Below are 21,864 nucleotides of genomic sequence, written 5' to 3'. Positions count from 1 at the left end.
AATCGGCGGTCGCCCCAGCTGGTTGGCTGGCTCAGTCCCATCGAGGCCTGACCAGAGCTCTCCTGGGGGCGTGGGCCTGGGCTTGCTCCGGGCGGCGCGGCGCTTTCTGGTTCCTCTCTCTCGGTGTGGGGCGGGTAGTGTGGGACTGTTTGACCACTGGGGGACAGTCTATCAGCTGTCCCCGACTTAACCCCTTCCTCATATACTCTCATAATAGGGTGATGGGGGTGGGGGGTTAAGCCTGTGTGCACCTTGGGGGGAGTAGCTACTTGGCAGTGGTCCCCCTCCCATGGTTGCCGTATGGAATGGGCCCCCCCTCTCGGTTTTATTTGCACCTTAGACATATAGGGCCCTTGGTAGGGGGGGTGCTTGGACATCACTGCCAGCAAGCAGCGGATGTCCTCCTAGCACCCTACCCGCCAATTTTAACTGCACCTTAGACATTTAGGGCCCTTGGTGGGGAGGGTGATGGGACATCACTTGAGTAATCAGGAGATGACCCCTCATAACCCTACCCGCCAATTTTAACTGCACCCCCTTAGTACACACACCCTTTACTCCTCCAAATATACATTCCAATATAAACACACGTACATGCACACACACTGGCACTGTTAGTGTTTTACCTAGGGCGTCAAACTAGCCAGGACTGCCACTGCAGACGGGGAGTTTTTTTCTCATGCCACGTTTGCCTTTCCTCACATAAGTCACTGTCAATGGCCCCTGAGTCAGGAAAGCAGGGTGGGAAAATCATACACCTCTCCCACTGCTCAGCTGCAGATAAATCAGTGTCCTCTCTGGGTGAAATCTTGGTGGCAGGAACATTGCAATTCATAAAGCTCCTCTAAGGCTCACGGATCACACCTTCTTATCCTGCATGAAATGTGCGATTCAAAATGTTGCATCAGCTGTGACACACCTGAAACTGAAAAAAGTAATATTTGTGGAAAACCCATCAGCGGGGGAACATTTTATTTCTGGGAGCATGAAAAAAAAGTAGCAGGCAAACCATTCATCTATAACACATTTTATTGACTATTCCAGAAAAACAATTAACATTTTTTTCCCTCCTTATTTGTGCATCACTGCCATGCCTGTTGTTTAAAGCAGCTGTAAAAGAAAACAGCAAATAACTAAAATAAAGAAAATGTTTAATTTCATGCTCTCTTTCACTTTTTTTCATTTAATTATTTGCTCATTTCATGAAAATTGTTGATTGTCAAATATGTATGCATGTTTGTTGTACATAATTAAACATTTTCCCGATCGGAAATATTATTCAATTTATACGTATTATCATTGTCTGCTCCCTGTTAAACATTGCATAATTTTTACATTTCTCACACCATCACCTGTTCGATGGTGTCATGGTGGTGTCATTTGATGGTGTAATTTTCTGTGCTAAATTTTCACCATATACAGTTCAAATAAACACAGTGAATACATTCCATTCATTTAGCCCTTACATTCCAAGCATTCAACTAAATAGTCAAGTTTGTACAATCTAATTGGTTTAGTTTTATACATCTGTTTTAACCCTTGTGCTATCTTAGGTGACCCCCCCCCTCACATTGACGTGTTCTCCCTACCATGACAAAGGTGGATAAAGGTGGAAAGATTTCGTGTAATCCATGGACACCATGGTGTAGGAAGGATAAGCGCCACATTAGTTTTAGTATTTCATTATAGCCTGCTTTTTCTTTATTATTATAATAAATTATATATTTAAAAAAAACCCTTGAAGTGTGTCTGTGCCTGCTGTGTCCCTGCATAAAAATGAGTGTGTGCCCGATACCTTACACCAGTCATGTTGCCACACGTTCAAAGAGGAAGGGTTACAGTAGTTCAAAGATTGTGTTATTTTGTTGAAGCCAGTGACATTCCCTGGTGTTAAAGGCTCAAAGCCTTGGTCACATACTGCAGGTTTTTGGCTTGTCTGGGCACATGAGGGTCATAGAGAGGAGTGGCTGCACCTTAAGCGGAGCACAGGTGCATCTTGTATTTCCTTTGAGGCTCATGCAGCCACCTCAAGGGACAACATGAAATGGGAACACAAAAACTAATCAAAACAGAACAAAAGCACTATGTTTAAGTACGAATAACTCAAAAACTACATAGGAAAAGTACACAAATCTTTGTGAGGAGAAAGCTTTGTCATGTCTATTAATGTTATAGTTGTAATAATATATTATTACAACAGATAAGGGATTTTATTGTAGCCGTACCTCCATCATGATGGCAGAAACGAGAGCGAAGACAATGAAGAAAGGTTCAAGCCCTTTTTTTTTTATATGGTCAGACCAAAGTCACGGCACTGCAACCAAAAGAAGATGACATACAATAATGTGACATACACAAATATATTAAGAAACAGGTAAAACATTAAACACATAAGAATGTGAAAACAAACACATACCATAAACAGCAAACGCACCGCAAAACCAGAAACAGCCAAGTGTTACACACACACACACACACCGTACAACGCCCCTGAAACAAATCCCATTGGTCACATTCTTATTATAAAAACAGAAAGCAGCAACGATCGTGTTTCATGCTCTGCTGTAAACCTTGTAATGTGGGAGGGGGGCATGACATCTCTAAAGTGCAGCTGACTTGACTACTGCTCTGTGGGCAGGGCTTGAGAAATGTATGCTTCTGGGCAACACTGCTGCCTGAGTTGGCTCAGATCCCTCAGGGAGGAACTGCAGACCTGGCAGCAGGCGCAGTGGTAGGACGGCTGGGTCAGACGTCTTGCTTTCAATTGAGGAGGCAAGAGGGCCGGCCTGGTCATTAATAAACACTGCTGCATGCCAAACTGGTCTTCCGCTGGGGACCCGGCAAACAGAGGCTTTGCGATGGCAGAAAGAATGTGCACTCAGTGTAGTTAAACATGCATGCGCAGCGACGTATGTATCAGAGAATGTTAGATTGGCAGTTCTGCATGTCAACGAAGTGACGGACCTCCTTCAAAATCAATTACTATCTATGTAATGAGCACCCCTGCGAGTGTACTGGCTCTTTATTGACCAAGTAGGAATGCTGTATGCACAGGGCTTAAAAATGATATGTAAGTGCTTTTAGAAAGCCTGGAGGATGTCCACACAAACATTCTGATTGTCTAAAGTCCTAATTTTTACCAATCAGGCTGTCATGATGGAGGGTGGCTCGAGAGCCGGTTGGACCCAGATGCAGAGGCGGAGGCATGAGGATCAGGGACTAGTGGGTTTAATTCACAAAAACAAGAAAAACAAAAGCGCTGCAGAGCAGGTTACAGAACAAGACAAAACTTACTTGGCATGGCTTGAAACATTAAACGAGAGCGTGGCGAGGAACATGGAACTATAAAGCATGACATGAACACCAAGACAGGAATAATGGACCAACACAGGAGGAAGGCGGAGACAAGACTTATATACAGACAGGGCAGACAAGACACAGGTGAACACGATTAGGGCAGATGGGGACCAAAGGAAGTAAAACTCAAGAAACATGACAAGACAGGAAACCTTTCAAAATAAAACAGGAAACAGAACCAAACAAGACAGGACAAGAACTAAAGCGAAAAACAAGACACAACAAACTGAAACCATGACACAGGCTGCACATAAGGAACATGCATTTATCCCGTGAACAGCACTCATGAGCTCCTTGCACAGTCCATCGGAGTTGGGGGAGTTGAAAAAAATGAAAAGTCTGTATGAAATGCCCCTTCTCACTTACTTCACCCTTGCTTACCTTTACCTGTTACTTAAGTGGTCACTACGACTTGTCGCACGCAGCGTGCCCGAAGAAAAAGTGCATTAACATTTCGCTCTATGGGCTTATCAAATGGTCTACGACTGTGCTATTTCGTGCAGCCCCCACCTGTTTGACCTGTACAGGTTTCTCCATTTTTTGTGCGCAGACAGTCTGTATCCACCTATAAGGAATGGGTTCTTAATTTAGTTCAATGTTGGATTTTGGAAAAATACGTTTTCTTTTGCTGTCATAAAGGTTTTTTGGACATTTTTGGGTCTTGAGACCAATTCCGTCATTTCATTCTTGTCAAAAAAATTAGGAAGACTAACATTTACACTATAATTTAAGATTGTTTAGCATCTGAAAAGTTAGGAATAATTACTGTGTAGGAAAAGTACAATAACACCGCTTCAAAATCCTTGAGACTTTGATATTTCTGCAGAACAAGGTTTTATGGTTCCTGTCACTATTTTCTAGGTCTTTAAATAATCCCTTGATCTTTGCTGCTCTTTACAAGAAAAACCATAAAGATAGTTGCAAGAAGGCAGCGTTGTTGTTTGCCGGCAGGAAGTATGAATGTGCAGCTCACAGACATTTCATTCTAGCCATTAACTCCCTGTCAATCGACCAGAATCCTTATTTCAAAGGAACATAAAGAGATGGCCCTGATTGTTGGTTGTAGTTGAAGGGCTTGAACTCAATCTGTACAGAAGAAAATAGGAGATGCCACATGGACTATGGTAGAGAAATATGCTCCGATTACTCCATAGTTATATTATTATTCCCAGAGAAGAGGAGCGAACAACAGGAACTCTCCATTATTTCCGCATTGTTAGTAAACTACATGTGACAGGAACCTGATAAGCAGAGATGTCTTTTGTACCATCAATGGAAAAATACATAGTGCTACATAGCCCTCCTCTCCATTCATATATTCCTCCACCAAACTGTTCAAACACTGGAGCTCAAAGCAGCAAAAAATCAAGTAAAAGGAGGAGCACTTACCTCCACACCTTTATTGTGTCATGTTACATTAACAAGAATCCTACTTATTCTAGAAAAGAAACTGTAAAACTAGAAAAGGTTTTACAGTTTTGCAAAAAAATGAAGCACTGTGACTGACAGATCGACAGCACAGAAGTGTGACAACATCTGCAAGAGTTTCTGCAAAAGCTTAAATCTGAGGAAAAACACTACAGAAATTATTTTTCATTACATTTAGTTACATGTATAAGTTATATCTGGCCCTTTGAGGACAGCCACTATGCTGATGTGGCCCTCAGTGTAAATGAGTTTGACACCCCTGTTGTAGAGCATTGCAGAGAGCGAAGGTGGTCGCTGAATGCGCTCCTTTGGTCAGCGAAGAGTCTGTGTTGGGGATGATCAGTTTTCTTCATTCAGTTTTTATATGTCCTTTTTGTTCCCGCAGCCCCCCCCAACACACCACCGCATAAGACAGGGTACTTAAAAAAACAGACTGATAAAACATAAGGAGATCTGAGATGTTAAAAGAGACAATCCTTTTAACGAAGTATAACCTGCTCTGCCCCTTCCTTCCTGTATATGGAGTCCATGTTTGCAGACCAGTTCAGCTTCTTGTCCAGGAGGACTCCAAGGTATTTGTAGTTTTCCACTACCTCCACCTCTGCTCCACCAATGAGGATGGGTTGAACCGCAGCAGGTGTTCGCCGGAAGTCTAGCACCATCTCTGACATTTTAGTGCCATATGAACCATCTCGTACTCTGAGGACCTCAGGGGCCGGCCTCCTGTTGATTCCCAGAGTCAGAACTAAACAAGGGGAATCAGCGTTTCAATATTCTGCAGCTAAAATCTGGAACAGCCTCCCTGAAGTCGTAAGACAGGCCTCTTCTGTGCTCATGTTCAAATCTAGACTTAAAACATTTCTGTTTTGTGTTTTGTATTGTGATTTTAATGCATTTTTCTGGTTTGTGAAGCACCTTGAATTACTTTGAATTGTGCTATACAAATAAACTTGCCTTCCCTCCTTTGTCTTGGTGGTGTTCAGGTGGAGGCAGTTTTGTTCGCTCCAGTGCACAAAGTCCTCCACCAGCTGTCTGTACTTCCCCTCCTCACCCTCTTAATACATGCCACAATTGCGGTGTCATTAGAGTACTTCTGCATGTGGCATGCATCGAAGTTGTAGTGGAAGTCAGCGGTGTAGAGGGTAAAGAGAACAGGTGAGAGCACTGTGCCCTGTGGAGCCCCCGTGCTGCCAGTCAGCAAGGAGGAACTGCAACTCCCCATTCTGACAAATTGTGGCCTGTTTGTCAGATAGTCTGTTATCCATGACACCAGTTGTGAGTTCACACCAAAGGAGAGGAGCTTCTGCTGGAGAAGGAGGGGCTGGATTGTTTTAAAATTGCTGGAGAAGGGGGGGGCGCTGTGGAGCGTTGAACATGTGAGACGCGTTCGCTGCAGCTCCTCAAGAATGTGACTTTATTCATATGTTACACCTTTTTTTTAATCATTTGCACGGCGTCATAAGTTAAAGGTGACTTCTGAAGCCAAGTCTAGTTTTTTCCGCTCCGAAAATCCGGCTGAATCATAGCATCTCGAGGGAAATCCGAGACGGGGAAATCAGGCCGCAACAAACCTCCAGCCTCACCTGAGCTGCCCACCGACCCCGCCTCGGATGCTAGCGATCGTATGCTAGCACGCATGGAGGTAATGATGGAAAATATATAAATATATAATATAGTCAAAGAGTTTGAGCAGATTGTGTTTGGTGCAGTTAAAAAAGAAATTACACCTGCCTTGGGACCGTTGGAAGCCAAAATCATGACGCAAAACGAGACTATCAAGAGCCTTGAGCAAACTGCTAATGACCACGACAGCCAGATAACTAGCCTACAGGCTACAGTAGCATCGCTAACAGACAGAGTCGGCAGTCTGTCACAAAATGCGAAGATTTGGAAGGACGCTCCAGGCGGGATAACATACGGTTGGTCGGCGTGCCTGAAGGATCTGAAGGTTCACGTGCCTCTGACTTTGTCGCCACACTACTTCAAGATGTACTAAGCTTGGATTGTAAACCAGTTCTGGATTTGGCTCATCGCACTCTCGGCGCCAGACCCCGGGATGGAGATCCTCTTCACCCATTCATCGCACGAGTCAACCTTTTTCAGCAACGCAACGAAATCCTGCGCAAGGAAAAAGGGTGATGATTTTCCCGGATTTCACGGCCACCGTGTCTAAGAAAAGGGCAGCAATTACTAAAGTGAAGAAGGAGCTGCGCTCGTGTCCAGGTGTGAAGTTTGGACTTTTCTATCCTGCTGTGCTGCGCATCACTCTCTCCAGTGGGCAAAACCACAGATTTGAGGACCCAGTGCTTGCCATGGAATTTGTGGAGAAACATCTGAAAAAAGTGGTGGCTCCAGACTGGGTTTGATTCTTATTTCACTACGAGACTTCAAAGTTATTCTGATTACATTTATGTAATTCTGTTTGCCTAAACGCTTATGGTGCTTGTTGGTACCCTTGTTTGCAACAAAAGATGGTTTCAAAACATAACTTTGGTAAAAAATAAAAATAAATTATATATATATATATATATATATATATATATATATATATATATATATATATATATATTTGTGTGTATATAAAAAATAAAAAAATAATAATGATAATAATAATGATTGACATGAATGCATGTCACAGTATTTTTTTTTTACTTTTTATATCACTAATACAAACTTGTTTTTTTACCACCTTTTCCCTTATTGTTTTAATTTTTGAAGATTATGTTTAACAGTTAGTTTGTCACGGTGTGGGGTGGCTTGAGAGCCGGTTGGACTGTGGCGTGGCGAGGGACATGGAAACATGAGCGTGGAAAACATGGAACATGAACACCATGACAAAGGCTAAATGGACCAGCACAGGAGGAAGGCAGAGACAAGACTTAAATACAGACAGGGCAGACAAGACACAGGTGAACACGATCAGGGCAGATGGGGACCAAAGGAAGTAAAACTCAAGAAACATGACAAGACAGGACAGGGAAACTTTCAAGAACTAAGACGAAAAACAAGACAACAAACTCAAAACCATGACATAGTTTTTGTTACGCTAGAGCTTACTTTTTTTTATAACTATGCTCACATAAGAATAGGGGGGGGGGGGGGGGGGGAAGGTTATTGCTGATAAACAAGACAACAAACTCAAAACCATGACATAGTTTTTGTTACGCTAGAGCTTACTTTTTTTTATAACTATGCTCACATAAGAATAGGGGGGGGGGGGGGGGGGAAGGTTATTGCTGATGAGTGAATGATCCTTTGCACTAGTTCAGTGCTTTTTTGTATATTTTTGCATATTCTGTAGACATAAAAACAGGTGTGTTTTCATTCTTCAATAGTCACATTCCAAGTGGAGGGTTTGGGGTTTGGTTTTAACACCTCTACTACAGTCTAGTTCAGAAGTTGGAATATGTGGGGAGGGGGTGGGGGGGTTCTCGCGCATTCCGTTTGGGGGAATGCTTCAGCGACTTTTTTGGGGTTTTGTTTTTTATTAGCAGGCTTCATTTTGTTTCTGTTTGGGTTTTTTGTGGGGTTTTTTTCACTTCATGGCTGTATGTTCAATTCTCTCCGACTGCACCCCTCTTCCTATCTTTCTTTTACCTTGTTTACAAGATGTCCAGACATGTTTGCCTTGCCATCCCTGGGTGTTAAACTAAATTGTCTATTGTTATGCTTTCAACAATAGGAAAGGACCTCCGGTTCATCAGCTTTAACTGCAAAGGGCTTAATAATCCTGTGAAGCGCAGTAAAGTACCTCATCATCTACAACAACTGGGGTCTCAAGTTGCATTTCTACAAGAGACCCATCTAAGGACCCTCGATCATTTGAAGCTGGAAAAAAAGGTGGGTGGGCCAAGTCTACCACTCATCCTTTTCGGGTAAAGCTAAAGGAACCGCCATTCTTGTACACAAATCTGTTCCCTTTGTTTCTGAACAGGTCATCTCGGATACAAATGGCAGATATATCATTGTCACTGGTATACTTCAGGGTTTAAAAGTTGCACTCCGCCACTCCGTCCACCAAACGCAACCGTCCCGAAGACTCCCCGGGGGCTGCCTCCTCCCCAGGCAGCAACATGAGTGATATCCTGGATTCAATTGATAAAAGGCTCTCCAGCCTTGATTGCCGTTTAAATCTGCTGGAGATCCTCCATAAGGAATTCCAAGGTCTGCGAGAGTCTCTGGAGTTCAGCCAACAGCAGGTGCAGGAGCTCGCAGCGGAGAACCAGGCCCTCAGAGAGACCGTGAAGACCTTGGGCCACGACACCGCCCGTCTCTCTGAGGAAAACCGATCCATTAAGGAAACCCTCCTGGATCTTCAGGCGAGGAGCATGAGGGACAATCTAGTGTTCGCAGGGATTCCAGAAGAGGCAGGGGAAGTCCCGGAGAACATTGTCAAGTCCTTTATAGAGGTCCACCTGAAACTCCCCAAGGAAGAAGTCCAGAAGATCTCCTTCCACAGGGTTCACCGGCTCGGAGGAAAAAGGCCGGACAATCAGCGTCCCCGTCCTATTGTTGCTAAATTTGAACATTATAAACAAAAGATGCAGGTAAAAAGCAGAGGACGAGAGCTGAAGGACACACATTACAGCGTGAATGATCAGTTTCCAGGCGAGATCCTCCGCCGGCGGAAAATCCTCTTCCCGCTGAGGAGGAAGCACCTGTCTGCTGGAGCACGCGCGGTGGTTGCTGTTGATAAACTTTTTGTGAATGGCGAGCTGTTCCGGGACCCAGAGGTAACACCCTGGCTGTGCTGAAGGCTTTCAGAGGCGCACTGACATCTGCGCTGCCCAGAAGAAACCCGCAAACTTATTTAACTAGGAAATAATCGGATCATCAATAATCCACACCTCTCAGGAAAAGTGTTTTTTCTTTCTCTCACATTCATGTTTCTGTTGTTGTTTCGTTGTTTTTGTTTTTTGTTCTTTCTCTTTCCCTCTCTCTTTTCTCTTGTCCCCCCCCCTTCCCATGTCCTCATATGTGAATCAGGTAAAGTCAACGCAACCATGGTGAGTATTTATTTATGCACGGAACGGGCGCGCGCGCATACTAGCGCGCATAAGAGCATGCACACGCGATCCCGCACACACACGTTGATAAACTGCAAAAACCTCACTTAGGCTCACACAGGACGCACGCAACATGCAGCTCACAGCCAAGACACGTTCACCCACAACGCATAGCGCTTGTCAGTGTAGCAGGTACGCACAGCGGGCACGCGCACACGGACGGGCACACGCACTATTTAGCCTTGCACTCTCCCGGTTAGAACAGCTATGAGCAGTCTTAACATCGTTAGCTGGAATGTGCGTGGACTTGGTTCTGGGCCAAAGAGATTGAAAGTGTTAAATCACCTGAATGATCTTAAAGCAGATATAGCTCTGCTGCAGGAGACCCATTTATCTTTATCAGCTGGTCATCTCCTGTGCTGTTCCCAGTATCCAGCTATGTATTCTGCCAGTTTCAACTCCAAACAAAGAGGGGTTGCAGTTTTGATTAATAAAAATGTTACATTTACTCATAAGGATACAGTTACTGACCCAGAAGGCAGATTTGTAATCATTAATATATCCATTCAGAATAAAGACTTTTGCATCGCCAGTATCTATGGCCCGAATGTTGACGACTCTTCCTTCTTTCACAGATTTTTCACCTCACTCTCAGTTCACTCTGACTCCACAATCATTATAGGAGGAGACGTCAACCTTGTTTTGGACCCTGAACTTGACAGACTCAGCACAGCAGCAAACCAGCGTACATGGCAGTCTGCAAGTATTCTAAAGCAGTACATGAATGATCTGGGTCTCTGCGACGCTTGGCGCTCATGTCATCCAAGCACTAAGGGGTTCACCTTTTTTTCTCCAGTTCACCATTCACAATCTCGTTTAGATTATTTATTAGTCAGTAACTCCCTTTTGAAAGAAATTAAAAGTTCCAACATTCATCCAATTATTATCAGTGACCATGCACCAGTTTCTGTTACTATTTCAAGGGAAGTACCCAGACCCTCGGGTTCAACCTGGAGGTTTAATACGTCTCTGTTAAAAGACCAGGAATTTATTGAATTCTTTAAAAAAGAGTGGGCAACCTTCTTAGAATTCAACGATACTTCTGAAATATCACCAAGTATTCTTTGGGAAGCAGCAAAAGCAGTCATGAGAGGGAAAATCATCTCTTATTCAACGCATAAAAAACGCAAGGAGAAAGCAGATTTATTAGAATTAGGAAATAAAATAAAAACTCTGGAGACTGCTTATGCTGCTTCTGCACAGGAACACATACTGGGGGACCTGAAAAATTTAAAGCTGCAGTTAAATGACATCATCAATAAACAAACACAATTCCAGATACAAAGGCTTCGACTGGAAAGATATGAAAACTCAAATAAATCTGGCAAATTTCTAGCTAATCAGCTTAAAATTAATAAAGAAAAATCAACAATCACTTCGATTATGGACCAAACAGGGAATGTCACCCATGACCCGGTAAAAATTAATAATGCGTTTAAAGACTTTTATCAAAACTTATACACTCCACAGATCAATCCATCAGAACAAAGCATCAACTCATTTCTCAACAATATAAACCTGCCCAAGTTAAACGAAGATCAAATCACAAATTTAGACTCTCCGCTCTCGTTGTCTGAGCTTCATGAAGCTCTGTCACTTATGCCTAATGGTAAAGCACCAGGGCCTGACGGCTTTCCTGCAGAGTTTTATAAGGAATTCTGGGAACAACTGGCACCAACGTTTTATAAAACGGTAAAATTTATCAATGAAAGCCAATCTCTACCACCTAACATGAACTCTGCCAACATTATCCTTCTTCTAAAACCAGACAAAGACCCCACGAGTCCTTCAAGCTATCGCCCCATTTCTTTAATTAATGCAGATGTAAAAATTATCTGCAAAGCACTAGCACAGAGAATAGAAAAAGTCACTCCTCACATAATTGACTTTGATCAAACTGGATTCATCAAAGGCAGACACTCGGATGACAATGTCCGCAGACTCGTTAACATAATAGACTTTGCCACCATCAAAAACCAGGAAATGACTATACTATCACTGGACGCTGAAAAAGCCTTTGATAGAGTAAACTGGAAGTTCCTCATTGCTGCCCTCCATAAGTTTGGGTTTGGAGAATCATTCATCAATTGGATCAAAATATTATATCACAACCCCAATGCATCAGTTAGAACTAATAAACAGACTTCCAACAGGTTTTTTCTTGGAAGAGGAACTAGACAGGGTTGCCCACTCTCCCCCTCTCTTTTTGCAATATTTATCGAGCCTCTAGCTGCAGCAATAAGACAGAATGAGAGTATTAAAGGAATTAAAACCAAACACAGCCATCATAAAATTAGTCTCTATGCAGATGACATATTACTGTTTTTAAGTAATATACATTCTGTAAATGAAACGGCAACAATCATTAATGAATTCTCTTCTATATCAGACTATTCCATTAATTGGAATAAATCTGTTTTATTACCACTGAACAGTAATGCGGAGCAAGGACTCACAATACCAGTTAAATCAGGCAATATAAAATATCTAGGTATTTATTTTTCCCCCAAAATATCAGAACTGGTGCTGCTAAACTACACCCCATTACTGAAAAACATACAGGACGATCTAACACGCTGGACCAACCTGCCTTTGTCCCTTATGGGCAAGGTAGCCACGGTTAAAATGAAAATCTTACCCAAAGTTAATTATCTCTTCTCAATGATTCCCACACAACCGCCATTAAAATGGTTCAAAACATTAGACTCATCCATATCAAGCTTTCTATGGAACAATAAACCTGCAAGAATTAGTCTAAAAACTTTAAAATCTGCAAAAAGCTGTGGAGGATTAGAATTACCTAACTTCCACAATTACTTTCTTGCAAATAGATTACAATACATCTTAAAATGGTTAAAAAATAATCCAGAAACCAACTCATGGTTAGACTTGGAACAGGCGTTATGTGGAAAGATCAACCTGTCAGATCTTCCATTTATTAGTCAAATAGTTAAAAGACAGGATTGTTTCAAAAGTATTAATATAAATGCCACTTTAACAGCCTGGTGGGAATTTCTCAAAATATCAAAATCATCAATTCAACCGTGCAAAATGACACCCATCTGGAACAACCCAGACATCCTCATAAACAAAAAAATTATCCACTTCCCAGCTTGGCAAGCAGGGGGCATAAAACAACTAGAGCACATAATTATTAATAGAAGATTCATAACTCCCCAGGAACTTCAAGACAAACACGGAATATATAACTTCTTGGAATATCAGCAACTTAAATCAATTATTACTAAAAAGTTTAAATACAGAGACAACGATTTAAAGCTACCAGATGTAGTTACCACTCTGATCAATTTCTCAATGAATAAAACTCTCTCCAAAATATACAAACTTTTATGTAATTTAGATAACAATATTTCACTTCCGACAACAAAATGGGATGCGGATTTGAGCATCAGCACAGATGAAAGTTTTTGGTCAGAACTTTGTCTAAACACCTTTAAAATGACAAAAAATCCAAATCTGCAGCTAATCCATTTCAAAACTCTTCACAGAATTTACTACACTGGACAGAGGATGTTCAAGATGGGTCTCAGTAACTCAGACATTTGTCAGCACTGTGACAGTAATCTACCCGACAATTACATGCATGCACTATGGTTCTGCACGCCTGTCCAGGCTCTCTGGCAGCAGGTATGTGCCGATCTATCAGTCTGGCTTAAGGTTTCAATCACAGCTTCACCGTCACTTTGTGTGCTTGGTGACATGAGTGCCATCGATGTAGAAGGAGGATTAGCATCTATCATTTTCATAACTCTTTGCATTGCTAAAAAAACTATTTTAATAAATTGGAAAAGCAAAAAAAATATAAATATAAGTCAACACAGAAATCTGCTGCTTGATCATATCAGCTTGGAAAAAATGTCAGCCCAAAGTTCAAGTAACTTTGAAAGAATTCGGTCTCTCTGGTCTCCCATAGCTAACTCCGTGACTTAGGGGGTGGGGGGGGCATGGTCGTCGCTGCTCCTTGCCCTTCTGCCGTGGGCCGGGGTGGGGGTCGGGGCCTCCGGTGCCTGGCCGGGGGTGGTGGGGGCTCCGTTGGTCGGGGGGTCGGGTCCGGCGCCTGGGTGGGGCGGCCTGGGGCGCTGCGTGGTCCTCTGGGCTTGGGTGTGGGGGTGCGTGGTGGGGGGTGGGGTGGTGGTCTGGCTTGGCTTGGGGGGGTGGTCCCTTTGCCTGTGCTAGGGGGGGGGGTTGGCGGGGGGCGCTGCTCGGGGGGGGGGGGGGCCCAGCGGCGCTGGATGGGCTTCCCGTCTACACCTGGGGCTGGGATCGGCCCTTCCCTGGCTCTGGGGCGGGACGGGACAACCCTCTTGGGGCCCCCGGTCGCTCTGGGTGTCATCCGCTTCGGCTGCGGGGTCTGGGGGTGGGGTGGGGTGGGGGTCTTGTCGGCCCTGTCCTGTGGGGGGGCATTCTGGGGGAGGGGGGGGGGCCACTATTGGTACGGGGCAGGGGGGGTTGACGGGTCGGGGTCTCCGCTGAGGCCATCGGCGGTTTCCCCGGCCGGTTGGCTGCCTCGGTCCCGTCGAGGCCTGACCAGAGCTCTTCTAGGGCCGGCGTTTGGGGGTGGGGGCCTGGGCTTGCTCCGGGGGGGGCCGGCGCTTTCTGGCTCCCCTCTCTCTGTGTGGGGGTGGTGGTGCTGGGCCTGGGGTGTCTGCGCCTCCGGGGGTGGGGCCCCGGGGCTGGGTGGGCCTGGCCCCCTTGCTGGGGGGGGGGCGGGGGACAGCTGTTTGACCACCGGGGGACAGTCTATCATCTGTCCCCAACTTACCCCCTTCCTCATATAACCTCATAATAGGGTGAGGGGGTGGGGGGCTTAGCCTGCGATGAGCCTTGGGGGGGGGGTTTACTAGGCAGTGACCCCCCTCCTGTGGTTGCCGTATGGAGTGGGCCCCCCCTCTTTCGGTTTTATTTGCACCTTAGACATGTAGGGCCCTTGGTAGGGGGGGTGCTTGGACATCACTGCCAGCAAGCAGCGGATGTCCTCCTAGCACCCTACCCGCCAATTTTAACCGCACCTTAGACATTTAGGGCCCCTTGGTGGGGAGGGTGAGGGGACGTCACTGTGAGTAATCAGGAGACGTCCCCTTAGTGCCCTACCCGCCAATTTTAACCGCACCCCCCTTAGTACACACACCCCTCCCCCCTCAATATATACATCCCAACATAAACACACACACATGCACACACACACTCTCTCAAACACACATACACGCACACACATTTTGCAAGGAAGGTGGGACCTAGGACCTTCTGTCCCCTGCCTCTTCCCTGGTGGGGGGTACGGGCCCCTTTGCAACGGCGGCTGTGTCCCCGGGGTGCTGGCCTCCTGGGCCCGGCGGTGCTCTCTCCGCGCGGTGGGGGGGTTCACATTACATCTGAGCCGGGGGTGTTCGTGTCCCTGGGGGGTGGGTTCTGGTCCTTGCTCCTGAGTGCTGGGCCCCGCCAAATTTCCAACTGTGGCCGAGCCTGGTCGGGCCATATTTACAACACCCCTTGTGGGCCCTCTTTTTTCCCCGGGGTTCCCCCCTTCTGGGCGGGGGCGGCGGGCCCCTGCCTCGCTCCTCCCTGGACCAACCGTGGGCCGGGCGGGTGGCTGCCTGGAGTGCGGAGTGGGTCTCCCTTGGGGGGTCCTGGCTCGTACCTGGGGTTGGGGCGGGGGGATGCCCGGAACTCCTGGGTGGTGGTGGGGTGCTCGTCTGGGGCTGTGGGCGTCCTTCTCCGGTGGGGCCCTGCGTTGGGTTCTCCCGGCGCGGCGGGGGGGCTGCTCTCCTGGTTGGGCTGGGGCGGCGCCCTCTTTCCCTCCGTGCCTCCCTGCTCTCTGGCTCCGGGGGCCTTGCGGCGGCCCTGCTGGCCCTGGCCTGGGTGGCGGGCTTGGTCGCCCGGGCGGCGGTTGTTCCCTGCCGGTTCCCGTGTGGCGTTGGGGGGATTCCGGCTGCCGCTGCTGGTGCGGTGGGGGTCTTGGGGTGGGGATGGCTGGGCACTCTCCCTCCTTCTTTTCACGTTCCACCATCCATTTTAGAAGAACATAAACACTCACCTGAGCACAGGTGTTAGCTCAACAGACTGAATGACTGAAATATTTCACACTAGTTGGTTTTAAGGCATAAGTATGCGTGTGAACACTATCTGTTTTGTGTACATGTCGACAGGTGGACATTTTTGCAACTAACAGGTGTGTTTATAACATTTGAGTGTGTGTGTGGACAGGCTCCGCCCTTTTTTTTTGTTTTTTTTTTCATTTGAACCTTACCATAATGATTAACAACCAGTAAACTTGCTGCTTTATGCTGCTTCATGGTCTTATCCCCCTTCCCCTCCTATTATCACCCCCTACCCCCCCTCTCTCTAACGTCCCTCTCTCTTCTTCCCCTCTTTCCTTTTCCGTCCGGTCCAACACCAAAGATTTTCAGACATGTTTGAAATTAATAAAGTTTGGCCTCAATTACAAAAGGGGTTTATTCAGACATACCTCTGGTTTGTCTGAAGATTAATAACCCCTCTTGTTAAAGTAAAATATGTCCAACCCAAGAGGCCCTCAGCTCTCATCTGTCTGCCTAGCTGTTGGACAGGACAAGTTAAAAAAAAATAAATAAAAAAAAAAAATAAAAAAAATAAAAATAAAAGTTGCACTGGTGAATGTTTACGCACCCAACAGCGACGAAGATGTTTTTTTAATTTAAACGTTTGTTTTCTATTTTGCCAGATCTACCTTCCCACCATCTAACTCTAGGGGTGACCTCAATTGCTGGCTTGATCCTGAGTTAGATCGATCCTCCGCAAAACCAGCTGCACTTTCACCGTCTGCCAAAACAATTACATCTTTCATGCAGGAATTTGCGGCTACTGATTGCTGGCGTTTTTTTAATCCTTCCAAATGTGAGTATTCCTTTTTTTCGCCAGTGCATCGTACGTATACCCGTATTGATTTATTTTTAGTTGACAATAGATTGCTTCAGTCAATATCTAGGTGTAGGTATGATCCTTTTGTTTTGTCTGATCATGCCCCCCTTTTAATGGACATAAAATTTAGCACCCTAAATTCAGAACGTCCACCATGGCGGCTTAATGTTCGTCTATTGGCCAATGAAAATTTTGTCCGTTTTGTCTCTGGGCAGATTGACTTCTTCTTAAGTTTTTTCTTAAGTATTTTGTACAATTTCTGCATAAAATAAATAAGGTTTGGAAAAAAAAAATTGCTGGAGAAGTATAAAAAGAGCATTCTCAAGGCACAGACCCTGTGATCAGGTAGGAGAGGGCCCGGTGTAGAAGATATAGGGCAACATCCTCAACTCCTACCTTTGGACGGTAGGCGAACTGGAGAGGGTTCTCATCACTCTGCACCTGGAGTCGCAGGAGCTGCAAGACCAGCCGCTCCAGCATTTTCATGACCTGCGAGGTCAGGGCGACCGGCCTGTAGTCGTTCAGCGCACTGGGGCGACTCTTCTTGGTTACAGGAACAATGCATGACATTTTCCACAGCGACGGGACCCTCCCCAGCTGCAGGCTCAGGTTATAAACCTGCTGTAGGGGGTCACCTAGTTCTGCAGCACAGGCCTTAATGAGCTGCTTTCCTGGGGTAGAGCCGCCTCAGCTACAGTGATGGAAAAGGCAGCGGTAATGGAAAAGGAGTGATAGTTGGGACTTCATGACTGAGATGGGGGCAAAGGGGGGAGGCAGCAGGAGGAGGAACAGAGGCAAAAAAAAAAGCATTGAGTTAATCTGATCTCTCCTGAGTCCTGCTTGTCGCACCGCCCCCTTTTTTGCTGCATCAGTCATAATCTTCATGCTGTTCCACGCAGGTTTTTTTTCCTTCAACTTCTGCTGTTGCTTCCTCCCGTGTGCTTCTTTGGCCTTCCTCATGCAGACTTTTAGTTCCTGTTGTAGGACCTTTCTCATTCTCTCTTCACAAGAGGGAGTGTAGCTAGGCTGCAGGTGTAGAAGGTTGTGGTCAGATTGTTCAGGGGGGGCGCAGCTGAGCATGCTTGCAGAGAGTTTGCATACAGAAGATCAATAGTTCTGTTTTTTCTTGTTGGGCATGTTGGTGGAAAGTGGGCAAAGTAGTGTCTAGGAATACATGGTTAAAACCACCAGAAATAATGAAGAACGCCCCTGGGTGCTTGGACTGCAGTTCAGTGGTTGTGTTGAATGTTGTCTCCGCTCTCGGAGGAATGTAAACACAGAAGCGCGATGACGTGGGAAAACTCACATGGGATGTAATAGGGTCTGATGCCCACCGCTAGCAGCTCCAGATTACGGTCACAGATCTTTTTGACGTTTAGATGATTCAGGTAACACTATCGTCTGTTGGCGTACAGGATGAGGTTGGGTCGTGATCTGCTCTCACGGTGGTAAAGCCGGGCAGATCCACGTTAAAATTCGGCACATAGCTGGTTAGCCAGGTCTCGGTGAAGATAAGGAGGCTGCTATCCATGTAGCAGCATTGTGTCTTGATCAGTCCAGTAAGCTCGTCTGTCTTGTTAGACAGGGCATTAACATTTCCTATAATAACGGGGGGGGGGGGGGGGATTAATGGTTTGAAACGCTGCCGGTTAGCCGCCTTAGCTTTTAGCCTCACCTTGTGTTTACGACCGGCTCGCCACCCCCGGTATTTCTGCCTAAGCTCCGATGGAATAACACATCGGAGTCCGGGGTTTTTATGGCTCCTGAGCATCAGTAGTTCTTCTCTGAGAGATACTATCCTACTAATGCTGGCTTGCATTAGTAGATGAGATGTTCAAACATTTACACACAGAGCAACAGATGTGCAGCCTCAAGCAGACGCAATCAGCCAGTCAGCACTTCCAGTCATTTCCAGTCATTTGGCGTTGGAAAAAGAGGGACAAAGCAAGAATAGAAGAGTGTGGACCAAGAGGTTGGATAATTTTGTAAGAAGCTGGATTGCTTAAGCTTACAATGTGGTATAAAGTTTTATTAAAAAATGCACACGTGCCAAGTGCTAGGTGGATAAAGCATAAAGCAACAAGTTTCTAGATGTTTATCATTACGGTAAGCTTCAGATGTAATACAAAGAGCCACACTGTAAACCCGAATAAGTTCAGTGAACTCAAAATTTTTGAGGAAACAGAGTACATAATAATTTTTAAGTTGACTTACTTAAAAAGTATGAGTTATTTGAACTTAAAATCTTTGAGTTGAATAAAATAAAACAATTTAACTAAAATTAAACTATAACTTTTTATTAAACCAACTTAAAGATTCTTACTTTACTGAACTAGAATATTTTGTTTTTATTGAACCTTAATACATTAGTTAATTAACTAAAAAACTTTAATATATCTCAACTCAAAATTAATCATTTGAAGTCTAAACTAGTCTTCAGAATTGTAATTGCAGGTTTATTTTTAAACTACCTTACACAAGTACATTTGGACAACTTGTGGTACTAGAAAGTGTAAAACACTGCACAATTTGTGTAAAAAAAAGTGCACAAGCCATAAAAAAAATAAATCAGTCTTCAAGAAAAGCAAAAAATGAGCACCAATCTTTTTTACACCATTTCCTTATACAACTTTATAAAAAAGAGCATTCTTACATTTCAAGAAAAGCAAAAATTGTGTATCAGCCTTTTTTTTTTTTTACCCTTTCCCCACATAAAACTGTATTTTCTTAGGCTGCCCTTTCCCCAACATTAGCGCTCAAAAAAATACCCATTTAGGAATGTGGCCTACCACAAGCTCATCTTCCACCACAACTGCTGTACTGAGCGGACAGATATGAACTGAACTTGTATTGTTGTTGCTGACGGTCAGAATGCCAACAGAGGTGCTGCTGATGTCTGCCTCTGGTGACGCTTTAATCTGCAAAGGAAATGTCGTGTTAAAAAGAGAGAATTGATCGTTAGAGGGAAGAAAACTTTATGCAAAAACTACAACCTGAAATTGACATTTTAAGAGAAGGTCAGAAATTACACATCAAGAAAATTATTAAAGTTGATTAAATTAATGATTTCAAGGATTGTAGTCAAAGCAATAAAGAATTTACACATATTTATCAAACTCATTACAGAGATGATGAAATGCATTGATTAAAAAGAGAGAAAATAAAACAAAACATAAAAGTCACTTAAATCACATTTGCTTAATTAAATACAGTGATCATTAACTAAAGTCATGTAGAGATTGATTTATTGCTTGAAAAGGATCTGGAAGAACAGAGCGTATATAATACAAAATCAAATGAAATCAAAATAAGACTACTTGTAAGAGTCCTCATCATTCCATAAGGCACTGTACACAAAAAAATAAACAAAAGCTTTTGTAACATGACAATCTGAAAACAGGATCACATTTATTCACCCAAACGCCACCCCTCCCTCCACCTAACCAGTTTCACCAACATAACTCTCAGCTTGTGCTGGATGGTCAGCACCTTCCAGGACACGTCCAGGAATTCCATCCGGCCCAGCTTCTTACCTAGTGTTCACCCTCTGGAACTCTTTCCTGATGTCATGCTCTCACAGTTAGCACTCGTTACTCTCCACCAGGTTGTGTCATTTTTATGGGGCAGTTGTTCTCAAACGTGGCATAGAACATCTCCATAACAATGACACAACCTGCTGGAAAGAATGTCACCTTCTTGCCATGCAACTTAAGAGCAAAGATTCAGTTCAATTTTATTTATATAGTCCTATGTCACAACAGAAGTCGTCTCCATGGGCTTCATACTGGCAATTGTACAAGAACATGAAATCATAATACTGGGCATCCCTGCCGTTAGACCCTCTTACACAGTAAGGAAAAACTCCTTAAAAAAAATAAAATAAAATAAAAAAAAGACTCCTCCCCCAGGATGGACAGGCGATGTACCAGAACTCTTAGAGAATAATTAAATTTTCTAGTTCAACAACTGCATTTTTAAAGTCCAGCAGATTGGCGTCATCCAGATGAAATAGGGGACGGCTGTGAGCCCCAGACGAGCCAGAGTCGAGGTCCACGGTCCACGGTCAGGTACAGGAGCACAGATGAGCTGAAGTGCAATATTTTAGGAGACTATGTGCTTTGCCACATAACATTGCTTTGGCATGACTTTCTGGTTAAGTTGTATTGCCTACACAGCTGGAGTATTAACCAGCACACTGTCACTGGTACTATTTAGTAAAAAAAACATTATCCATCATAAAGTACTTACATTCCAAACTTTGAAGAACTGTGGGTCCTCCTCACGTTTGTATATGGGAAGCCAGTACAGGACAGGAGTACCTTTGACATCAGCAGTCTGCTCTTGCTGCACAGAGACAAAGACAAATTAATATGGCAAACATATTCCAAATGACTGCACCCTTTGGTCTGGCTCAGTTCAGTTCATCTAATCTTTTTAATTATCTTAAAATTGTACAGTTATTTAAAAAAATACACCAAACATAGGATGACATTACAGTCATATTTACAAATGCATTGGGATCAACGTTGATGTTTTTTTCTCCAGTGAAGTAAACATTTACAGTCATTCACTGAATTAGAAACGCTCAGTGATTAATATGAACCGATCCAAGTCAGCCCCTTATTTTAGCTATACTAATGCATAATGTTGATTATGCCATGCAGTTACACCTCACCTGTTTATCATAGAGGTGCAGAATGTCGCACAGAGCCTTCCGGTTCGTGCTGCCTTCTGTCTCAAAAAGATCAGCATCCTCTGCGTCTGTCTGTCCAGGTCAAAATAAAACTGTTTTCGCAGGTTGACATTTGTGATGCGATGAAATACAGCTCACATCTACAAAAAAAATTAAAAATGTTAAACACATTTTAAAGCTTTTTCAAGCTAGTGGTAGCTTGTTTTTATATTAAAATATTTGACATTGTGAAACACAAATCACAACCAAACCATGGGCCAAACTACAGTTTTTGATTATTAAGCAAACTTTATGATACATTTAGTACTTTAACTCGAGCCAAATTCAGGACAAAGTTATAACTGTTACTTAACATTAAGGTAGCTTGAACATTTTTACTAATTTATAATTGATTTAATTTGTCAA

The 21,864-nt window shown here is 44.2% G+C and overlaps 1 long non-coding RNA gene across 1 annotated transcript; it reads right to left on the bottom strand.

Moving 5' to 3' along the window:
• Positions 1-19,546: 19,546 nt before the first annotated feature.
• LOC144984552 (uncharacterized) lies at positions 19,547-21,583 on the bottom strand. The gene is made up of 3 exons (XR_013648346.1): positions 21,442-21,583; positions 21,015-21,110; positions 19,547-19,684 (listed from the first exon to the last, which is right to left on the bottom strand). It is a non-coding gene; the product is annotated as an uncharacterized LOC144984552 (long non-coding RNA).
• Positions 21,584-21,864: the final 281 nt, after the last annotated feature.

This window comes from Oryzias latipes, chromosome 16, assembly GCF_053564925.1.
Source record: "Oryzias latipes strain Hd-rR chromosome 16, Olatipes_Hd-rR_3.1".
Taxonomy (NCBI): Eukaryota; Metazoa; Chordata; class Actinopteri; order Beloniformes; family Adrianichthyidae; genus Oryzias; species Oryzias latipes.
This window is presented reverse-complemented; position numbering and strand designations above follow the sequence as displayed.